Source organism: Diuraphis noxia, unplaced genomic scaffold, assembly GCF_037042655.1.
Source record: "Diuraphis noxia isolate RWA-SAM2 unplaced genomic scaffold, SU_Dnox_SAM2 contig0003, whole genome shotgun sequence".
NCBI classification, from domain to species: domain Eukaryota; kingdom Metazoa; phylum Arthropoda; class Insecta; order Hemiptera; family Aphididae; genus Diuraphis; species Diuraphis noxia.
Window position 1 is genome coordinate 37,287,833 of NW_028301713.1, and position 21,773 is coordinate 37,309,605.

Here is a 21,773-nt window from a genome sequence, read left to right on the forward strand (position 1 = left end):
CCCATTGCGACCATTGAACCGTGTATAACGAACTTATTTCAAATCGATTGCTCTGCCTGAACTCTAAAGATATTACACTCTTCTGCCTGTATGTGTAATATAATTTCATACAAACGGACACGATAAGACACGCGTGTCCGTTATATCGTTATAGCTGACTGTGCGACGGACGGACGACGCGGCGCCAATGACATAAGCAATACGCGGTGCCGGATGTCGATACACGAGGGATGTGAAACGGAGATGCAGGTGCACAAGAATCCACCGCTCAACGTTGGATATATTAACATTTTCACCATACAGCACAATATTATGTTTTGAGAAGACAATAATCAATTAGGTTTTACAATGAAAACACTCAAAATACCTTATAACAAATATCTTAGCCAATTACAATAAAACGTGTCTAAATTAATAATAACAATAACAATAATAAACTGATATCTAACAACACTTAAAACAAATCCTTATTGTAATAGTAACATTGGTATTTCGTAGCTACATTTTTAGTGCACTCTTTTACAATCTATATACAATATAACAATGACAATGATTAAAAATGGTCGCCCTAAATGAAATAAAAGTCATAGAGGCTGCATAGATTCATAGTTTAATTGACATCCGAGATACATACATAAAAATATTAATTTACAACATTAAGAGCATATTTTTAAAATTTTTCTTTTAAATTGGGTTGCTCCCTCGCTATATTATATTTAATAGAAAATACCGATAAAAAATGTTTGTGTATGTCATATCTCGTATGCAATAGAAACTGATCATTCTAATAATGATAATAATACTAATAGTTCTAACATAAATATTTCAATAATTTTAATATAGGATATAAACCGTCGTTTAATAATAATTTCAAATATGAAACCTGGATAGGATAATACAAAAATGGTTTTAAATATTGCATCGCGCCAGACAATTCCGAGTAATATATAATGTATAAAATATATAATATGGACGTCATGGAGCGATGTTACTCGATAATTTCCTCTGAACCCTTGGTTAAACACGCAATATCCAGGGTGAATTAAATGGGGGTCTGTACCGGTGATAGAAAATAACAACAATAACGTCTGCCTCCGACAGCTTGTGGAAAGTTCTATATGGCTGATGTGTGCGCATATTTTTTATAGTTTAGACGTACCTGCCTTTACCATCAAAATAAAATATCGAAGTATAATAATAAAGTCTGATTGCTTCGCTTTTTCCACCACCGTGAAATGAACTGTACCGTACGTCACTGCAAAAACGTTACAAACAATCACATGACATAATTTTATTATTTATTATTATATAATAGGTACTTTTTATATTTTAAATAATGCACTAAAAACGTCGTTTACGTTACAACGTCGATGAAAGTACGGCAATGCACGTGCACACACAAATTTACTATATTATATGGGTTAGAATCTATGTAGTATGTATTTTTTATAACTTTATAAGTATTATAATTATTTTACAATATAATAGATAAATCACTTATTTAATATAATTTATAATACCTACGGAAACGTACGCACAAGTGGCATATAAATACAATTGTTGTCTGCCATATCTACAACTAATAACTATATGTATATGATTCATAAAATATGAAGAGCATTGATGACCAACGTTGCCGCGGGTACCATATAGGTTATAATAAATAAAATTGCATATAATCAAGACTAATATTTCATTATTTACAAAGTAAATAATTATGTGGTAAAAAAGTTAAAACGCGTTTCATGAAATTGTTTATATAGGTACTGTTCATGAAATGATCACGAATGGTCGATATGTAATGTTATGGATTATTATTGTGGGTGGTACTTAACGTAGAGAATAACTGCTAACCATTGATTAAATTATTTTATAGAAAAAAAAACCATGTGTATACACAAATAAGTACATTGAAATATCGTTGGGCATCGATATAGTTATAACTAAGAAAATAACACGGAAAATGGTTTATTCTGTCCGAATGTGCATAATATTTCTGTGTCACGTTCTGGACAACGAACCATTAAGTCTGTATTATGTTTGGTATAAGAGCATTGGCACAGTAAAAAAAAAATAGGGTAATTATTGCAGCGTGCATAATTGAACGAACGCAAAACCACAAAATACGATGTACAAACTTTTGTCTCTGAACTTCTCATACAGCACGAAGCATATTTGTGTAGCTTACTCAGCCAGCGGCCCATGCACTAAAAACAAAATATATGCAAATTCTTTATGCTATAGGCTCCAAGCTCATTTTATTGCGTAATGTTTTTAGGGATCATTTAATATGGCCGATACACGATTGCAGTTATGGTTATTGTTATCGTTACACTGCATCCGTATTAGAAGCTTATACGTATTATACGTATAGTGTATACTAATCATAATTATTATAATCTGAAATTGTTGTAGGTACGTTTAGAGTTCAAAAAAAAATTGTCACATGCAATTATCCCTTCGAATGAAAAAAGCGAAAAAAATATCCAAAAATCTTCGTTTGATTTCTATAGACTGCATCTACCCATGCTACGACGTATCCGGCCATCAGCAGCACCAAGCGACTAATGCTTCTCACCCTTCTACCATATAGGGTGAGTTAGTTGCGCCTGCCGAACGCTAGGGGTGGAGGAGTTTCATTTCCGTTTTGAAATTACTCGAGTTATGTACACACATGCGAGTCATGAAAATAATAATAATACGAACTACGGTGGGCAAAAGGGATGTGTTTTTACGAATTTTCATCACACCACGCCTATCTACCCCCGAACCCATACAAGAACTGTTCCATAACAGACGCATCACGCGTGTTGTGCGATGTCGTGTAATTGAAGAAACACTCGCGCTTGAGGCCAGATTATTTTTGACGTCGGTCCCATGGCGGATACAGGGATGGAGGTAGACTTTAGGTCGGGGAAATTAGAGAGAGAGAGAGAGAGAGACGTAGTAAAGGTGTAGTAGTAGCTGGTACGTGATTAGATTTGCAATGTTTCCGATGGCGTTAAATCACGGGGCCGCATCACGTGGTGCTAACTAACTACATCGCCGACAGCCCGCTGGGCGGAAGGGCGGCCGGGGAAGACTTTGGGAAATTGAAAATTTAATCCTATTTATTGCTTTTTCCGCATTACGCATACATAATATGTAATATATAGGTATACATACCTAACACCTATCCATGTGTGTGTATACAGTACTATACACGCATAAATTGGTATTTGAGCAGAATTCTATAAGTCACCTCACCGCCACCACTCTATAGTGAACTTGTTAACTGGGCTGAAAACCAATTACCGTACACAGCACTGCACCGGATTAACCGTCTAAACGTGATTTCGTCGAACGGAAGAATAACGTTACTCAAAATACATTTAGTGTGGATAATTATATTTCTACTAATTGAAAGCGGCGGCGGCGTATCGCCATTTTTATATCATTTGAAATTCGTCGAGTGTATAAATCCAATCGTCATGTCCTCGCACTAGTAAATCACGTTATGTCCATCGTATGTATTACAGAGAGGTTTTATTTCAAACATGTCTAGCGTTAAAACTGAACCACGTACGATCACCTTACAACGAACAAATATAACAGACTGAACAGTACAGGAGAATTATAAATAACAGGTACTATAAATCTATAGGTAGACATTTTGAGTGTTGGTTTTTTCCACAACTTTAATTTGATTTTGATTTTTTATGATGGTAGTGACTTTGTCGTTTTATTCATAATAATATTATAATACATAACTTTCGAAACAAACAGCTAGTGAAGGTGTGTTATTTAAGCTAAAAAACCGTATCTAAGTAAATCAATTCGAACGGAGATAGTTTTACGCGGCGGTCAAACGCGAGGCCACAATGATTTGATTTTTGTGCGTTCCAGGAGTCTTATGATAATGAAAGATCACTGGAAATATTTCATGCCCGTCAGCGCTCTCGTGCATGTTATGATAATTATATAATAACCACAGCGCAAGTTATTGGCACCACACTGGCACGTTTCGCAATGGAATAACGTTTGGGCCATTTAGAGAGTCGCCCATAAGAGACAGGTACCTACCTATATATTATTATATCTGCGGTTACCGTATCAAAACAATTGTATCATATTATTAACTATGTATGAAGAAACTATATTATTAATTATTATACTTCGACGGTCGATACCTACTCCTCCGCATCACCAGCGCATAGTACTATTAACATTTCCGTTGGACTTTACCGCGGGTGTAGGAGATAGGATAATAACACCGAGCAGATTTATAAGCCAGCAACGTTCCCGTTTACAACAGCGCACCAGCCGTGTATAGTAATATTATTGTGGCGTGTATGCAGCTTCGTCGCGGCTAATACGCCGTCCAAATCGATGTATTAAACGCCAGGGCAGGGTGCACAAATACACAATCACGACGGTTGATAGTAGTAGTAGTAGTAGTAGTAGTAGTAGTAGGAGTAGTAGTAGTAATTTTAATAATAATAATAATAATAATAGTAATGGCCATCGCGCGCTAACTAATGCGCTTTTCTGCATCGGCCAACTTGCAGTAATAGTAATAATAATACTGTATAGTGTATACCGTTACGATATTATACGCTGTATACATCGAGACCTCGAGGCGTTGCATTGTCGTGACCAGTCAAGTTCACGATTATAATATTACGTGCACGCGTATGAGTATAAACATTATAATATATAGTGTAAAATGTGTTTGTGTGTGCAGTATATTTTTACTGAGAGCTGCACACACTCACACGCAGTTGGTAAACGTTTGCGGTACTACATATAATAATATATATAGTACTATATCTAACATTGTCCGTGCGCTTGCGTGGTGATGATGTGGGGGCGGGGAAGGGAGTTCCCGCGAAAACTAGTTTGTCAATGTTATAAATAAAAAATAAAATAAATTAACCATGAAAAAAGAAAGCTTTTCGTCGTACACAAAGCGTCGTACCGTTCAGCGTTTTCTCGGTTATTGATGATCGCCGTGGCGTTTAGACGGTATGGATGATATGGTACACACAAATATTTTTTATTGTATTTATCGTTGTGCGTCGTCGAAAATAGAACAAAACGGATGATCTGTTATCGTCGCGCCGGTCTGTCGGTTCTCGACAGCGCACGGAATTACGACTGTGTGTGTGTACGTCCCGCGAGAAATAACTTATTGCAGCGCACGAACTACGAAAAGAGATTCTGGAATCGATAAATTACATTATTTCCCCCCGAAATTCACTTTTGACATAAAATTATGAACGAGCTCCTTTGTTACGACTGGCAGCCAGATTGTTTATATTTTCGAAATTTGCCAATTTTTGGAAAAGTCAAAAGCTTGACGACTTTGAAATAGCTAAGACCGTCGCAGTCTGTTCGTGCAATATATCGCGGAACTCCATATAATTCATCTGAACCAAACTGTTTGGTAGAAAACACATTGTGGTGGAACGCTTTAAAGATCATTGAATTACAATTATTTTTTACTAACGAAATGGCGATCTCCATCATAAATCGATTACCTACATTACACATAATCCACCGTAAAAATTCATTATTTTTTGTTACATAGTAATACATCTTCATATTTTATCATTTCATAGTAAATTATTTACTCGGTAAAGATATATGATTCATGACATTTTAAAATAATTAAAGTAAGGCTACGTCTGAAATGATATTTTGAAAACTACAGCGTAGGTAATCGGTTTCACAGGCCGGGATGTTGTATTCTATCATCGTATCGTATATAATATACTCTAGAAAAACTGTTCGACAAAAGACCGAGTGATACGAGAGCGAAATGAAACATTCATGAATTATCTTCCCCATAGATCACATCTGTTGTAGTGGGTTAAGGAAGGGAAGGGTTTTGTACTTAACCGAATTTCTAAACCTGCAGTCCGTCACTCAACCACTACGCCGGGCTGTATTATAGCGAGTAATACTATATACGACAAGTCTAGTATACTTATTTTCCATGATATTAAAGTGAGTGCGTGCGTATTAAAAGATGAAGTTAAAACGCGTCCATTTGTTGTCCGCGCGAGTAAACACACAACAACAAGGGTGTTTTCCAAATGGACCTATATACTTACTCCGATCGATCGAATAAACGATTGCATTTAGAATTATATTATTATTATCACCACATAATATTATATATGATATATAATATAAATGTGGCAGTGGCAAAAAGGAAACGGAAATAACTGCGATGGTCAATCGACCGAAAATTGTATCGTGTTGGGCATTCGAGTTTTTAGAGATTTCCACAATATTATTAAATATATCACGTCACCGCTGCAGCAGAAGAGTATGGTTATTACTGCCTTAAGTCCATTTATTATACTACCTAATGGTGGGCGGGCGAGTAGTTTCTCAGACAGCGTTTGTAAAGTGTTTTCAATCTGCTGGCGATTTCGGCAAATGATTCAACACGGATAGTTTGTACATCGCTTCTATAATATATGTATATGATATAAATAATATAAGCTTTTATAAAATATATTAAAATGCGTGGAAACGGTGCAAGAGATGTTTTTTTAATTTTTAAAACCACAAGTCATGTCGGAAGTATATGAGGTTTTGCTCATATACTCATCATCGCCGTTCAACATAATATCTCTAAATGTATCTATACGCGTATCTCAGGATTTCTTGCGACCTATCACAGAAAGTCGACTCAATGATTTAACTTCAACAGAATGGGTTTGCTCTTACCGTTAAATTTTCCACTTGCCATGAGCTTATGTAGTTTTGCACTCAAAAGCAACACGTTGTACCTTGTAAATGTATACGACGAACCATCACACGAAACGTAAAAATAAAATTATTACTGTTCGATCGTATAATATTATATGATGCATTACACTAGAAATTGATTGATACAATGATACAAAACAGAATACTTCTGAACACCGAGTGTCCAACACGACGGTTTATTGCAACAAATGCATTCAATTTATTTCAATATACTTTATACCCACACGATAATGATCTTAATGATAATAATTAATAAAATAAAAAACAAGAAATAAATAGATCTTTTGATATTATTCATTCTACTCTAAGAGCTTAATATTATAATCATATAAATTATAAATATAGGTACTGCATAATGCATATATTTATCTATCCATAAATGGTTATATTTTGTTATTGAGTTATCGTGGGAATTGACTGATTCTGTTTATCGTTATACACACGTAGCTCTTGGACGTATATCTAGTACATGAGTAATTAATTTTGACCGGACAATCATTAAATCATACATCATAATAATTATAATAACAAGACCGATAATGATACTATTCAAGTGGGCAGATCCGGTTTGATTAAAACCTACTGACGGTGTACTCAGTGTATAATATTTTTGTTTAACATACGTGCACAATGAATATTTAATTACAAATTGGATGACGTCAATATCAATGAATACATATTTATTTTAAATACCCTTGAAGGGTTATTCGTATTTAGACCCAAGAGTTTTTTGTGGTTTAGTTATTCTTCGAACATTGCCTACATATGTTATATTATTAATTAATGCTAGAAGTTGGACAATCTATAATATTTGCCATTAATGATTCGTGTAAGACGTAAATAATATATACCTATTGACTAAAAAACTAAGAAACACATTTATTTTATGTTGTTATTATTTTTAATAATTTATTGTACTTAATGAATTGAATTTTCGAGAAACATCTATTCTATCTTACAATTTTTTTACTACTGTTATTTGTTTGATAATGTAATACCGTAATCGATATTAAATATACATTTTCGGTGGAATATTCTTATTTTTTAGTTAATTTAAAAAACAACTAAGGTTTTATATTTATTTAATGTTTAATAAATGTGAACCTTAAATGTATTTCTTGAGAAAAAAATGTAATATAATTATAATATAACCACTGTTTAGTGGGATTGTCTTTTCGTTCTAAAGTACACAAACTCATCCTATATTTTTTGGCTATTTCTCATATTGCTATGTAAAAAGTTTACGAAATAAATATTTAAGAGGAGTAGCGAATGAAAAAGAAGATAAAAGAATTTTTACAGACGTTTTTTTTATTTGTTACATTTTTCGGTCTTGTTTTTCTGATGCTTATATAATACATATAAATGCGGAACAACAGAATTGTTAATCGAAAACAGAGAAGATAGGGTTCTATATTATTATTATAATGAAAGTTGTCGGTCGAGAGGTAAAACGATCAATTTTATTCTTGGTGGGACTTAGCGAAGGGACGGTTGGACGAGTTCTTTATTTGTTTTATCCCAAATACAATCTTATAATGGTAAAGAGAGATAGAAAGAATAACTGAAATTCCGAAACAATGTCTCACCCTTAGAGGCACAGACCAACATATTTTGTAGAATCTATATACTTATAGGAAACGCAACACTTGTTTTTGTTATTATTATTTGAGAGTATCGCTCAGCGGGAGTATCTGCACGCTTATAGTGCTTTTCATCATCCACGATCGTAGTTCGCGCGAGTCGATTTTATTTCACGATATAAATCAGTTTTGCGTTTATTTATATATGTACCAATACATATTATATAATATTATATAGTTTACGTATATATAATATTATATATATATATATATATATATAGAATATTATATATATATATATATATATAGCAACAAACCGACCGTCGGAAACCATATCCGCTTTAACGTGCCCGCCGGGGAATATAATAATAATAACATAATATAAAGTGCTCTGCGCGGTGCCGTCGTTTGGGGTATAAACGACGGACGTAAAACGTCGATAAAACTCGCCACGGTATGAGGCGCGTAAAAACGCTGTGGCCGTCGCGTACTCGTCGACTCCCTGAAAACGAGCCCCGACGGGGCTCAACCGACTGTTTGTATATATATATACACATATTATATACGTGTATCGCAATGGCGGTGTATTATTACAGTCCGGCAACACCGCACGTGTAGGTTGAATACGATATTTTTGTATACATATATGATATATATATAATATTTAGTTTCTACGTATAATGTAATAATATAGTTTACGTTATACGCTACGACCACGGGGTATAAAGAAGACAGTTTTTTACGACCCGTTGATGTGTGTACACGGTTCTTGGAATGAATAAAATAATAATAATAATAATAATAGCGTACATAAAAAAACCTCTTCCTCGCCAGATCCTATGCCGCAGTGTCATGGCAATGCATACATGAAACGAATGACACGCGAGCGACAGATTCGCATCAGGGATTTTTATATTTTCTCCGCGGGTTGGCAGCTGTAGCAGTCGGTGGCCGCGGGATATCGCGTTGGCTCCTGTTTAAAGGGGAATAGACGCTCGCTAAGTGTAGTCTAGTCGCCGCGTGTCGTATTGTTTCAGGGATCGGAAAAAGATTTCAACCCCTCCCAACCAACCTCACCCAATCACGAGCCCGTTGTTCCTTATAGTCTCGTGTATATGTATACACACGCGTGCACACACCAGGCATGAAGACATATATGCACTAACACATACTTATACATGTTTTTACGTAGAAATACACCATATACTTGGACCATGGGTATATAGATATTAAATAGGCCATCTGTCGTTTATCACGCGCACTCACTTCTATGGAATCGAAATAAAAAAAACAAAGTCTAACGCCGCTGTTTCTTTGATGGTACACGGTAGGGGTGATAAACAGAGAGTAGACAATATCACGCGTTATATAATAAAATTATTATTTTTTCAGTTAGTAATACAGTCGAAAGAATTTAATGATATAATTTGAAAATGGTCTATATCGACGTTCGGTAGTTTAGAGAACTTATAAAATTGTGCAATTGGAAATGAGCGCTGAGAATATTCATTAGATATTTTGATACTGCAGATAATCCCGCAGGCTACTTCCCGGAGTCTTTGAAGATATATTGTGAATGAAATATTATGATGAGAGGTGAACAAAAATCAACAAAAGGTTCAATATCGGACGGAGCGCAGGACCCAATTTAAAAAAAAAAAACGGAGATATCGCCTGAAATACGGGAAACTTGATTCAAGATGAATGTAAAAAAAAGTCAATGCAGCAGTTGGCTTCAAAGGTGTATTCCTACTATATACCATAGTTTATTTGTAGAGGGGAGATGAATTGATGGAGTTGTAACAGAGAGTAGATTGCACAAATCGAACCGAAGACGAGAGAAAAAGACAATGTGGTCTTTCTACGGGGAGGCCGAGATACCGGAACCGGAGAATAAGTTAGGAAAGTAAGGGGAAATAAATTTCACAAAGGCATATAATATGTCGATATCGAAGTTCGAGTGTTGTAATGCTAAAAAATATACTCGTTAGCGATTTTATATGCGAAATTTCATGACACTCGAAAATGTGCTTTACATAAAATAATGAGCCAAAATCGAACTCCATATTTTACAAACTTTAAAAGTAATAAACTGTCAGAATAAAACATTTTTTATTTGTATGCATTGCGAAAACAAATCATATCATTCTAGGATATTAATATGTATTTATATATATTTATTTGAAAAGTCTCTAACTCCAAGCTCAATATCTTAATTATAATTAGCTCGAAACACGTTCAACCTACTAAGTGAAACAATATACATAGTACATATTTTTAATGCCAAACTAAAGGCATACATTTTGTCGATCTCATATTTTTCGCTTACGGCAATATTATAATAAATCATCGTCGCAGATGTCACGGGTTCCTGTGCGGAGGATTTGACCGCGTCAGATAACGAAGAGGAATAATAATAATAATATTATAGAATCCACTGCCACTGCCGCCGCCGCCGTTTGTCACTATAATAACAATAATATATAATGTTACATTCGACAGCCGCGTACCGATGTGTTTGTGCAACGCCGTGTGACGCGTTGGCAGCTGGAATGACAGTGGCCAATAAATTATACCGTTTTGTATGTTTACGATAATATTATTATTATACTTAGGTACTATATTATAATACATCATGTTATACGGTCGTGTGTGGCTAACCCGCCGGATTATACGCTGCGGTGGTTGTGCAGTCGCGACTCAGGTGCGGCACACGCGCCAGTCGGACGCGTGGGTGGACTGACAGGCCATGTGAGGAGGGGGTGGAGAGCTGACTAAAAAAATATAATATGACGTGACGCGCGCGCGGGCGGGCGGTGTCGACGCCGCGTTATCGCTCGTATATAATATGCACATGTAAAATAGGATGCTGTAACTATATTATATATTTTTTTTTCTAGGAACTTTTGGACGATATGAAAACGCAACGTTATGGATACAAACTATATAATAATATCTATTTTCATGAGGCGTTAACCGCTATAAGTAATAACAGCTACTTAAATAAAAAAATTAAATAAAGTTTGCCATAATGTATTATATTTTGTGTTACAAATTAAAGCTCTAAAAAGTGCCCTGTGTAATATGTAAATAATAATATAGATATAACCAACCGTATCCAAGGGAATAAGCTGAACCTATAAGCCTGAAACACACATGCTACGTCAAATCGACGGTTTATTTTAAGCTATCTTATTATGTTCACTACCGTCGACCAGATGGATCACATTCACAAATATTTATCAAATACTTTATATATTATGAAAACAAAAACAATCAATTTTCTGGCAAGTATACGACGGCCCGTTCTTAAAATATCCATTTAAAATAATATATCATCATGGACTTAGCGCGCGCGCTTGCACACACACTCACACATACACATTATACACACTCAAAATATAATACGCTGCTGCTTTGAAACGCTTGGTGCCTTGGCCGAGACACCTGATAAATTATTTTATACGGTCCGAGTAAAATTTAATTTTGAATTTATTCTGCCAAACCGTTATGATAACTTTATTATAATATGTATAACGCCTACGTGCCACAGCACGCCTGCCTACTATGCAATGTTATTATACTATACTGTAAAATATTATATTTATGGCCGGTTTATACATAATGTTATTCTAATCGGGGTTCAGCAATCGCTGCGTTGTAACAACTGGACGTTTGGCGACGATGTGATCTAATTGTACACTAATAATATTATTAATTATAATAATAATTCATATAACAGTATATATATATATATATTATAATATCATATTTTGGGCATGATTATATTGAAATAGTATTATTAAGTGTCCTAACGTTTTTTACGATGCGTCCCGGGAGAGAAATTGTACAATATAATAATAATAATATATCATAATATACACTCAAGGAGGAGGGTTTATAAGAATATGACTGGGTTGTCCATCCCCTTCTGGGCCTAAATCCCGTTATGCTGGACGATTACGATTTATGAGAAAACGAAAACCCACTGCAGATCCGTGCTTTTTATTATAACGTTTCCGTATTTGCACCGTTGAGAAATATCTCAAATCGGTCGTCGTATCGTGACGTATTTGCACACAACGTCTTCGATATGAGTTTACGATGAAAAAAAAAGTTAAGAAGAACTATATTATTATTCTATATAGTTTTTTACTGGCTAAAATACTGGTGCATAAAGGGTATTATATATAGAGGAATAGGTCGTTAAATTTTACGGCAGTTTTGACCGAAACCCATTCACGTGTGATGTAACATAAAGAAACGAACTAAGTCTAAAAATGAATGCGTTGAACAAAGGCTGTGTAAGATACTGAAACATACTACCACATACACGTATAACGAAAAACATTTTAATGAATGCTTTTGCAGGAATTTTTAACACTACGGCGAGTTTCATTTGTGGCAAAACTTTCGTTCAACAATATATATACATATAATAATATATACATAATATATGTGGATACGTGTGAGAATAGGGGTGTCGGCACGATTATTATTATTACATGTTTTTCGAGCAACGCATTTTACGCTTTTTTTCATTTCTTCCCCCTCGGCGTCAATTCTCTATAACCAATCCCTCTCTGTTCTTTAAAATTCCGCAAACGCGAGTCGATAACTTTCCCATCAATGAAGAAACACTCGCGCTACGGAATATGCATTATTATATTACACACACACATATATATATACCTCACGATAATATCGTACGTTATAATACAATAGGGTATAAAATGACATTTAAATATTCCATTATTAATCGACAGCAGGAAAAACGACTATTGGAGGAGCGACGAAATGCATACTAAGGCATAAATAATGAAAAAAAATTAAACATCATTTCAAAACAAAATAATTTCCATTATGTAAATGTAATAAGTATTTTGGTTATTGAATTAAGACGCGGACTTTCGAGTACAATGAAATAAAAAAAAAAAACCAAACATAAAAATGTTAATACAAAAAGTATTCTTGGATTAACTTTCAGCGAATTTCAAATTTGGTCTCGTTCCCGTTTTATAAATCAGTATAAGAAGATTTTCGGATGATAAATAAAGTGCGCGAGAAGGAATAAATAATATAAAAAAAAAAACATTAGGTGATGGGGCACTCAAGAAAACCGACAAGCAAAGAAATAACAATACTTGAACGTATATTTATACATTTACAGTTTCTTTTACGTAAAAGTTTTATGTGCGTTTTTCTGTAGAAGAGAAAAGGAAAAGAAAAACAAAAGAAAAAAAGAAGTAAAAGCTGTATTATATACTTGAATAATAGAAAAACTTTACATAGACCGGATTGCTTGCACGTATATTATTTTATATTGTATACATATATACTATACCATAATGTAACCACAAAAGCCTTCTAATATTATGTAATATTATGGTAATACTCGCAATTAATTAATATTATCGGGATTATGTTGCTGGCATATTACAATGATTATGTGAATTTTCAGACTCAAACTATATCATCCTTTAAACCCCGTGGACGGCAGTTAAGCTCAATTTAGTCGGTTCCAGTGCATGTATACAATATAGAGCAGGTAGACGTGGAAATGGGAAACGTCAAATGAATGGATCATGTTGAGAAAAATAGTCGTTTGTACATTTTGTATTGAAACACACGTCGTAATGTATAATACGTAATATGTAACATGCCCGTTTCATACATAGTCCGGATATACGATCGACGCGTGACGGTTCGGTTAAATAAAAACCACATATCGCAATCGGGTTTTTAAAGAAACAAAAGCAAAAAAATAATATACTTAAAAAAAAAAAAATATTTTAATTACCTAAAATCATTGTACGGCGGTCGATCTTTGATGATGGTGATGGTAATGGACGATAATCGACAACTGCAGGACGTTCGTTTTTTTCGGCACGACGAGCACGCCTGACGACGGCCAAACGGCGAATGATCAACGGTGGACCGGTAGGAGTGAGCTTGAGAGAGAGAAGGAGAGAGCGGGAGAGAGACAGAACGCGAGAGAGATGGACGAGAAAACAGAGAGGATGAGAGTGTGGAAAGGGAAAGAGAGAAAGATAGAGAGAGAGACCGCGAAAATCGTGTACTATGCGCGCCTCGACGCGTGAAAATATGGCGAAACGCCGCACGTGCCGGCAGTGGCTTCATTTGAATTTCATATTTGATCGACGCGAATTCTATCGGACGATTTTTTTTTTTATCATACCACGGAAGTACTTATAATATATATACATACTGTGCTGGTAGAGTGTTTAGATAATATTATAATATTATAATATTATATGCTAAGTTTATAAGCATCGCATAACATATTACAATGGTCGGCTTTGAAACGGAACCTGTAGAGACATGTAAAATCGTACAGTTACTAATACCTATTTGTTATTATTTCTGGCATGATATCCGATCGTAAATTATTCATTAGTACAAACTATAGGTACCAAAAACACTCAATGTTTAAACAAAAACAAAAAAGGCTTCCAACAGCTATCCCATTACAAACTGTCTTTACTTATTAGTCATTATAGTTTATTATGTATACAATATGTTAAGTAGTGACGTATATAGGGAGGGGGGAGGGGTGACCTAGTGGGCTGCCGCCCCTCCCGAAATTACAGTCTTAACTGTTAAATATATAGTAGCCTCTAGGTATAAGATCATTATTGTTAGTTGCTATATAGGTATTAAAGCCCACCCCGAATATTATTTCTATATATGCTACTGAATACTGATGGATGGTAAGTATAGCAGTAGACTTTATACGAGTGATTATCTGCTTGGAACGGCGTTAATAAATAGGAGTGTGATTCACTATAGGTCGCCGATTCACTATAGGTATCGTCATAATGCTATATTATGTCATTTATAATGTCCTAAAAATAGAAATAACGCACCTATAATTAATGACTTAAATATTTTTATTTAAAACAAGTTTTGAACCAAAAATTATTTTTATTAAATCAAAAAAAAAAAGTTTTTAAGTACCTACTGCACAATTTAAAGTCTTTTTGTGGACTTTAAATCTGAATAAATAATTATTTTCATATTTTAACGTTAGTTCACGATAGGTTTGGTGAACAATGCAAAGTGTATTGAAGAAATCCCAACCCTATAGAGACTATAGTCACAATCAAAACGGCCACACTATTCTCCACCGAATCGAGAAATCATTGCAAACGCCAAACAGTGCCCTTAGGTTACCCGAGACCACGGCAGTTTTCGTATACCTATATATTACATTATTACACGTTTCAGCAATGAGCCTAATTTCGTTTCACTGTTCTAAAATGTTTTCAACGATCACGATTATCCACGAGATCCGGTCACGAGCCCGTTGTAGTCCTCGAAGATTCATCAGCGGCGTCAGTCCTTCCCATCGCGGTCTATCGCACCGCAGTATAATATTATTATAATGTATATATTATATGCTACTATATGTATATAATATAAAGAGCCTTTCTCGGGTCGGCAAAACGATGTATAATAAAATATCGGAAAAACGCGAACATCATAATAATACTATCGTTGCAAGTAGGTTCTCTAAGACATCGTCATCATATTTTATAATATACATCATATACATATCGTATAACTGCTGCTGCGATAGTTGCGTGTAATATCATATATACCACCATCTCCTAGCTGAGTATCATAATAGTGACAGCAGTATATAGTAATAATATATTATAATATTGCACGTACATTAAAATAGTATATAATAATATAATATTATTATATATTATATATGGTAATATTGCAGTCTGGACGCGATATATTAGATTACCGTCGCACACACCGCCGTCGCCATTCGCGTTCCACTTGCGGTGGAAATGTGTATAATGTTATACATCTTAAAACGAAATGCACACGGTCGGTCGGACTCGCGATACGAGATCTGCACGAAACTGGAGCGTGATGATGACGACGTTTAATCAACTCGCGGCGGCGCAGGAAACGACGTCGAAACTATTAGAACAACGACTGTACCGGGATGCGATGAGGTTATTCAACCGCCAACACTGCCGCGTTGCTACGGTGCCATATTATCATTATTATTATTATTATTATTATTATTATTATTATTATCTGTTGTATTTCGTTTGTGTTTTCACGACGACTGCGATATGAGACGTCATCGTAGTCATGATATGTGACCCACGTGAACGTCGTAATAATTATTATTACCGTATAACATCGCCGCCATCGCCACTTAAATCGCACGCGACACTGTGTCTATACGGTTTCACGCCGCCACCACCACCACCACCACCCCCTCATGACACCAGCGACGTTCTAGCGCTCTTACGCCCTAACGCGCACAATGGTTGTTGGAAAAACACGTCAGAGTCTTGAAGAAAATGGTTAAACGTTTCTTTCGTCTCTAGTCTATGTCTCCGCCGACAGACTTCGTAATTATATTATACTCTAATATTATTTAATTATTATTTGTAAGGTATATTTAATTCAAATGAACTTTTTCGTAGGAACTGCAGTCGCGATAGCTTAACGTTATCTGCTATGCACTCACTGCAGAGTATTATAATTAGGGCTAGGATTTATATGCAATAAAAAATTGTGAAATATGCATTTTATTTACTAAAACATGCAAAAATATGCAAAAACAAATTTTTATTATTATTTATTATAATTCATAATTTATTATTAGCTCATATTATTACATTAAATATTAGTTTAATTAGACGTAACTTGGCACTTTCACTTTGAACTTTCGGCATACTGGACACTGTTATTAAAACCATTAAAATTATTAAGTATAAACGTCCGCACACATTTTCGCAACACATGACGTACTAATACAAATTATTACCAAAAACTGTCGGTTTCGTGAAGTACCATTTAAAATTAACAATAACTTATAAAAATCAAAAAACGTTAGTTAAAAATTATCGAATCCTAAAAAATCTATGAATATGCAATTATATGCATTATGTCCAAAATATGCAAAAATATGCAAAAAAAAATTGGTCTTATTTAAACGAGAATAAGCCAAATCGTGGACAAATCTGAAAACCAATCAATTTGGACTTAAGGAAAAAAACATGCAAATGCATATAAATCCTAGTATCCCTAATTATAATTAATAGTGTTAAACGATCAAACTAATAGAGATCGCAAGTCGAACCCCCATTCAGGATGGTTGTAAATTATATTTGTATAAATATTAGGTACCTACCTATATATAGTATAATATTCGTCGTTTTTATATTTTTTATTTATATTGGTTTAATTTTGAATTTGATATTTTATCATATCGTTTAGCTATTTAAAACTGTGAGATATGATGGCTATAGAAAAAGTAGCACACAGCTGCAGTGGAATACGATTTTACGATAATGTGGTTTTTAAACGGTAAGTTCTGAAATTTTGGAACGACCAGTTAACACGTAACCATTATAATATTATTGTAATTAACGTGAGCGGAAAAATAATGAAAATTTAAAAATCTTTACGCAAACTGAAATGTCTAACAAAAGTTTCGAGTTCACGTGAAACGACATCATTATTGAAACAAAAACGACGTGGGCGCAGCACCTCAACCATTGTGCGGGGACGAGAAGTATGCTTTTGTCGTGACGTTGTCTTTATTATTAAAATATTATCGAAAACCTAAAACGTTTACCTGTTCGTTTGTTCGTTACTGAAAGTCACTCCTCTCTGGACAGGAATCAATCATCCATTGAATTTGACGACGACAATAGTTGCGATTCTAGAAATTTTTGTCTCTCTGTACTGCGTTATATTGTTTTTGTTGCTGTCGTCGTTTTTGTTATAATTATTATCATTGATGTACTGGACTTGAGTGAGTTTTTTTTTTGTGGCCATGACAGGCGACATTGGTGGTATTTCATCGGTAAAATGTTGATCGTTTATTTTGTAGCGGCACCGTGTGGAATGCAATTATACAACCAGGTCTAGGAACGTTCGCTCAGCCTCCGAATTCCGCCAACAGAGAGTGATAACCGTCTGCAAAATCAAAAGATCACAGGGTTAAATACGTTGGTGTACACAAACCACACACATAGATAGATCATCATCGTCATGTCATCATCATGCTTGTATAATAATATACATACATTATGACATAGAAATTTAAGTTTTGTCATTTATAATATTGTACCTACATTCTTAAGCTATATACTTATGTTATATTTATATATAACGTGAGACGTGAGTGGTATTAATATAAAATGTTTCAGTAAATATCTAATTTATAATCTGTTTATCTTTATTTATTTATCTTTATCTTTATCTTTATCTCTCTTTCTCTGCTGATGAGGAAACGAGTTTTATATGCGTTTTCATGCATTACAATCAGAGCTGGGAAATATATATCGTTAAAAAATTAATTAGTATAGAAAATAATCTATTCTCAAAATTAAAACACAAAGGTAACGAATTTATATACATTAAATTTGAAGAAGTAGGTACGATTCAATAGTCATGCAATTGCATAGATACCTATTGAAATGTCTACAAACAGCTAGTGCTTATATGATATTATATGATTTAATAGATTGTGTTACTATTAATTACTTAATACAATGGATAATATGTACAATTTGGTGGAAAGATAAAATGAGCGCACGCCACACCGATATAAACATATTATTATTATTTATGAAATGCGTGTTGATAATAATATATTTACCTAAGTAAGACCGCACTAAAATGTAAATATGTGTGTCGTTAATTCGGACTTTGTTTTTATAAAATATATAAAATACGTCGTTCAAAATATGCGTTTAAATTATTTTAGATTTACACCGCCCGAAAATAACGTCGTTATATTATGTTTCAGCTCCGGTTGGTCGTTTACATTTCGAAAAACGTTCACGCGCATACGAATATTATGGTATGTGAGCATATCTACATAGGTATATTATATAAACATATATAAAAAAATACTCTCTCAATGGCGGCGCCGTCGCCTGCTTCACTTCGACAAAGAAACGGTAATGGTAAAAAAAAAAATAATAATAATAATGAAAAATAACAATATACATAATACATAGGAATAACGATGTAGGTATATACGCCGTGGCTGTCCTCCTCCTAAGTCAGTATGATTTCGCCATGCGTACGCGTGTCAGCCGCGATGTTATCTCGCGTGCGCGCGGACAGGGTTAGACGCGTTTTAAAAATGAAAAAACAAAATTTCCACGCAGTCACCGCCGTAAACGAACAAGTACAATAACGAAATAAACGTTCGTCCGATAGCCAGATATACACAATAATATATTATAATATAAAACGACCAAACGTAAGACGACTCGATTTTATTATGTATGCAGGATAATCCATTTAAAACGTGACATTCATTATTTCAAAAACTATTAATACGTTTTTGAAAATTTTTATTTAACACAATTTTAAGTCATTAGAAAATCAGAATTTTCTGAAAGAATTACCTACGTTTTTATTATTTTATATTGTTATAATTTTTTAATTTTATACTTTTTTTAACGAAAATACGCGTCTTAAATTCTTTACATGAAAATAGAAATTGAAATTGAAAACGTACTGTTTCGATAAAAATAGTAAAATACTTACAACATTATAACAATCAAAAAATTATTATCATAATCATAAATATTGTTTTGCAATGACTAAAAATTATTCAGTAGAAATATTTTCAAAAACGTTAGTATTTTTTGAAATAGTAAAAGGCTTATGTTAAAATATGGATCATGCCATTGTTTTTTTTTTTCTAACCAAACTCCAATGTGGTTGCAAACGAAACACAATCGTGGTAGTGGTAATTATATAGGTATACTATGACTCCTATAGATACACATTACCAGCAGCTCGTGTCTGTCACAAGATCAAATGATCTAATGATCTAAATGGTGATCGCGCTGATCGTGCGCCTATACTATACATATATTATTATTATTATTTTAACGAATTGGTCGTATAAGTGCGTTCAATTCGTCCGGAGACAATGCTAGAACAGAATATCGCATGCAAGAGTTCACTGAGAATAATATTATATTATAATTTATAATATTAATACATTGTAATATTTTATAGATAGGTACGTTATATTGTGTATCACCGACGTGGAAAAACTGTGTGATTTTACTGTTTTAACGTTTCCCACGGATTATTGTGATTTCTTATTTTATATACTTTAATAATTATTACTATTGCTATGGTGGTTCAGAATCGACATTGCATTATTTTGCGACAAAAAAAAGTGACACATATTTTGGCGAATACTCATTTTCGTATGTATAACGATTGGAATATGAATTTACTATAGATACGATGCATTATTATTATTATTATTATTATCATCATCGTGCTTGAATGCTTACAGACAAGTGTACGTGTACAGTGTAGTGTAGTGGCACGAGTGTCGACGATGGCCTCGTCGACTACGTTAAAAATAAAGGTCCTGCACCATGACAATCTATATAAGAGATGTGTTTCGTTGAAAAAAAGTTTTGTAAAAAAAATATGTTCAACGGGCGTTGGTGAAAGATGGCTGCGACGAGTGTTTATCGATTAATGTATATACCCATTATAAATGTGTACGATGCATTGTACAGTTGCCCACGCACGCAGCTCAGAATCGAAATAAATCATTTTAGCAGCATGAAAATTATTCAACCAATACTCTCTCTCTCTCTCTATATATATATATATATATATATAACACACACACACACACATACACAGCACCAACTTTAAAGACAGATACGTCAAAAAAAAAATAAACATAATATATTATATACATTATATTTTTTAGTTAGGTACATATTAGTATATCTTATACAGTTGAAAAAAAACCTATACATTATTTTTCATACCTACTCGTATTTAAAATGTTAACTATATTTTAATTTTTAATCTGCTACTTGAAAACAATATTATTTAGATAATAGATTGACAAGGATAACAGAGTTCTTAAGAGAAAAAAATGTTTACAATTGTATTTAAAATTTTCTATATTTTTCAAACACTCAATAGAATATGTTCGTATTATTATGTTATACACCACAATATTTTACCAATATAATAATATATATGTATAGTGATGTATGGCCCTTCAGTATTAGTCTATACTATGATTTAAGAGACACGATGTGGTACTGTTATACACTACTACCTTCATCCGTTCAATATATAAAAATAATTTGACATGATTTTGAAATTTTTTAAACATATGCCGCGTTGGCGCGTTGCAATATATAGTTAATTAAATTTGGTCTAAGTTTTACAGTTTTTTCAAGTTCCATGGCCTAATCGGTTTAAATTATCTAATCGTTATATCTATATATATATAGGTATAAGTTTAATATATTATATAATATATAATACGACTATCAATTAAATCGCACGCTTCCGTAACTCGAGTAAGGGGACGTGCCTCCACGTTGTCGTAGTCGTCGCGATAGTGTGTAGAATATT

The 21,773-nt window shown here is 33.8% G+C and overlaps 1 long non-coding RNA gene across 1 annotated transcript in view; it reads right to left on the reverse strand.

The window, feature by feature from the left end:
- Nucleotides 1-371: 371 nt before the first annotated feature.
- The window catches only part of LOC107165347 (uncharacterized), an 83,819-nt gene continuing 62,417 nt past the window's right edge, over nucleotides 372-21,773 (reverse strand). The window contains exons 7-8 of the long non-coding RNA XR_001506085.2: nucleotides 17,980-18,323; nucleotides 372-1,255 (exon numbers count right to left, since the gene is read on the reverse strand). This is a non-coding gene — a long non-coding RNA (uncharacterized LOC107165347). The remainder of the gene's footprint in view (nucleotides 1,256-17,979; nucleotides 18,324-21,773) is intronic.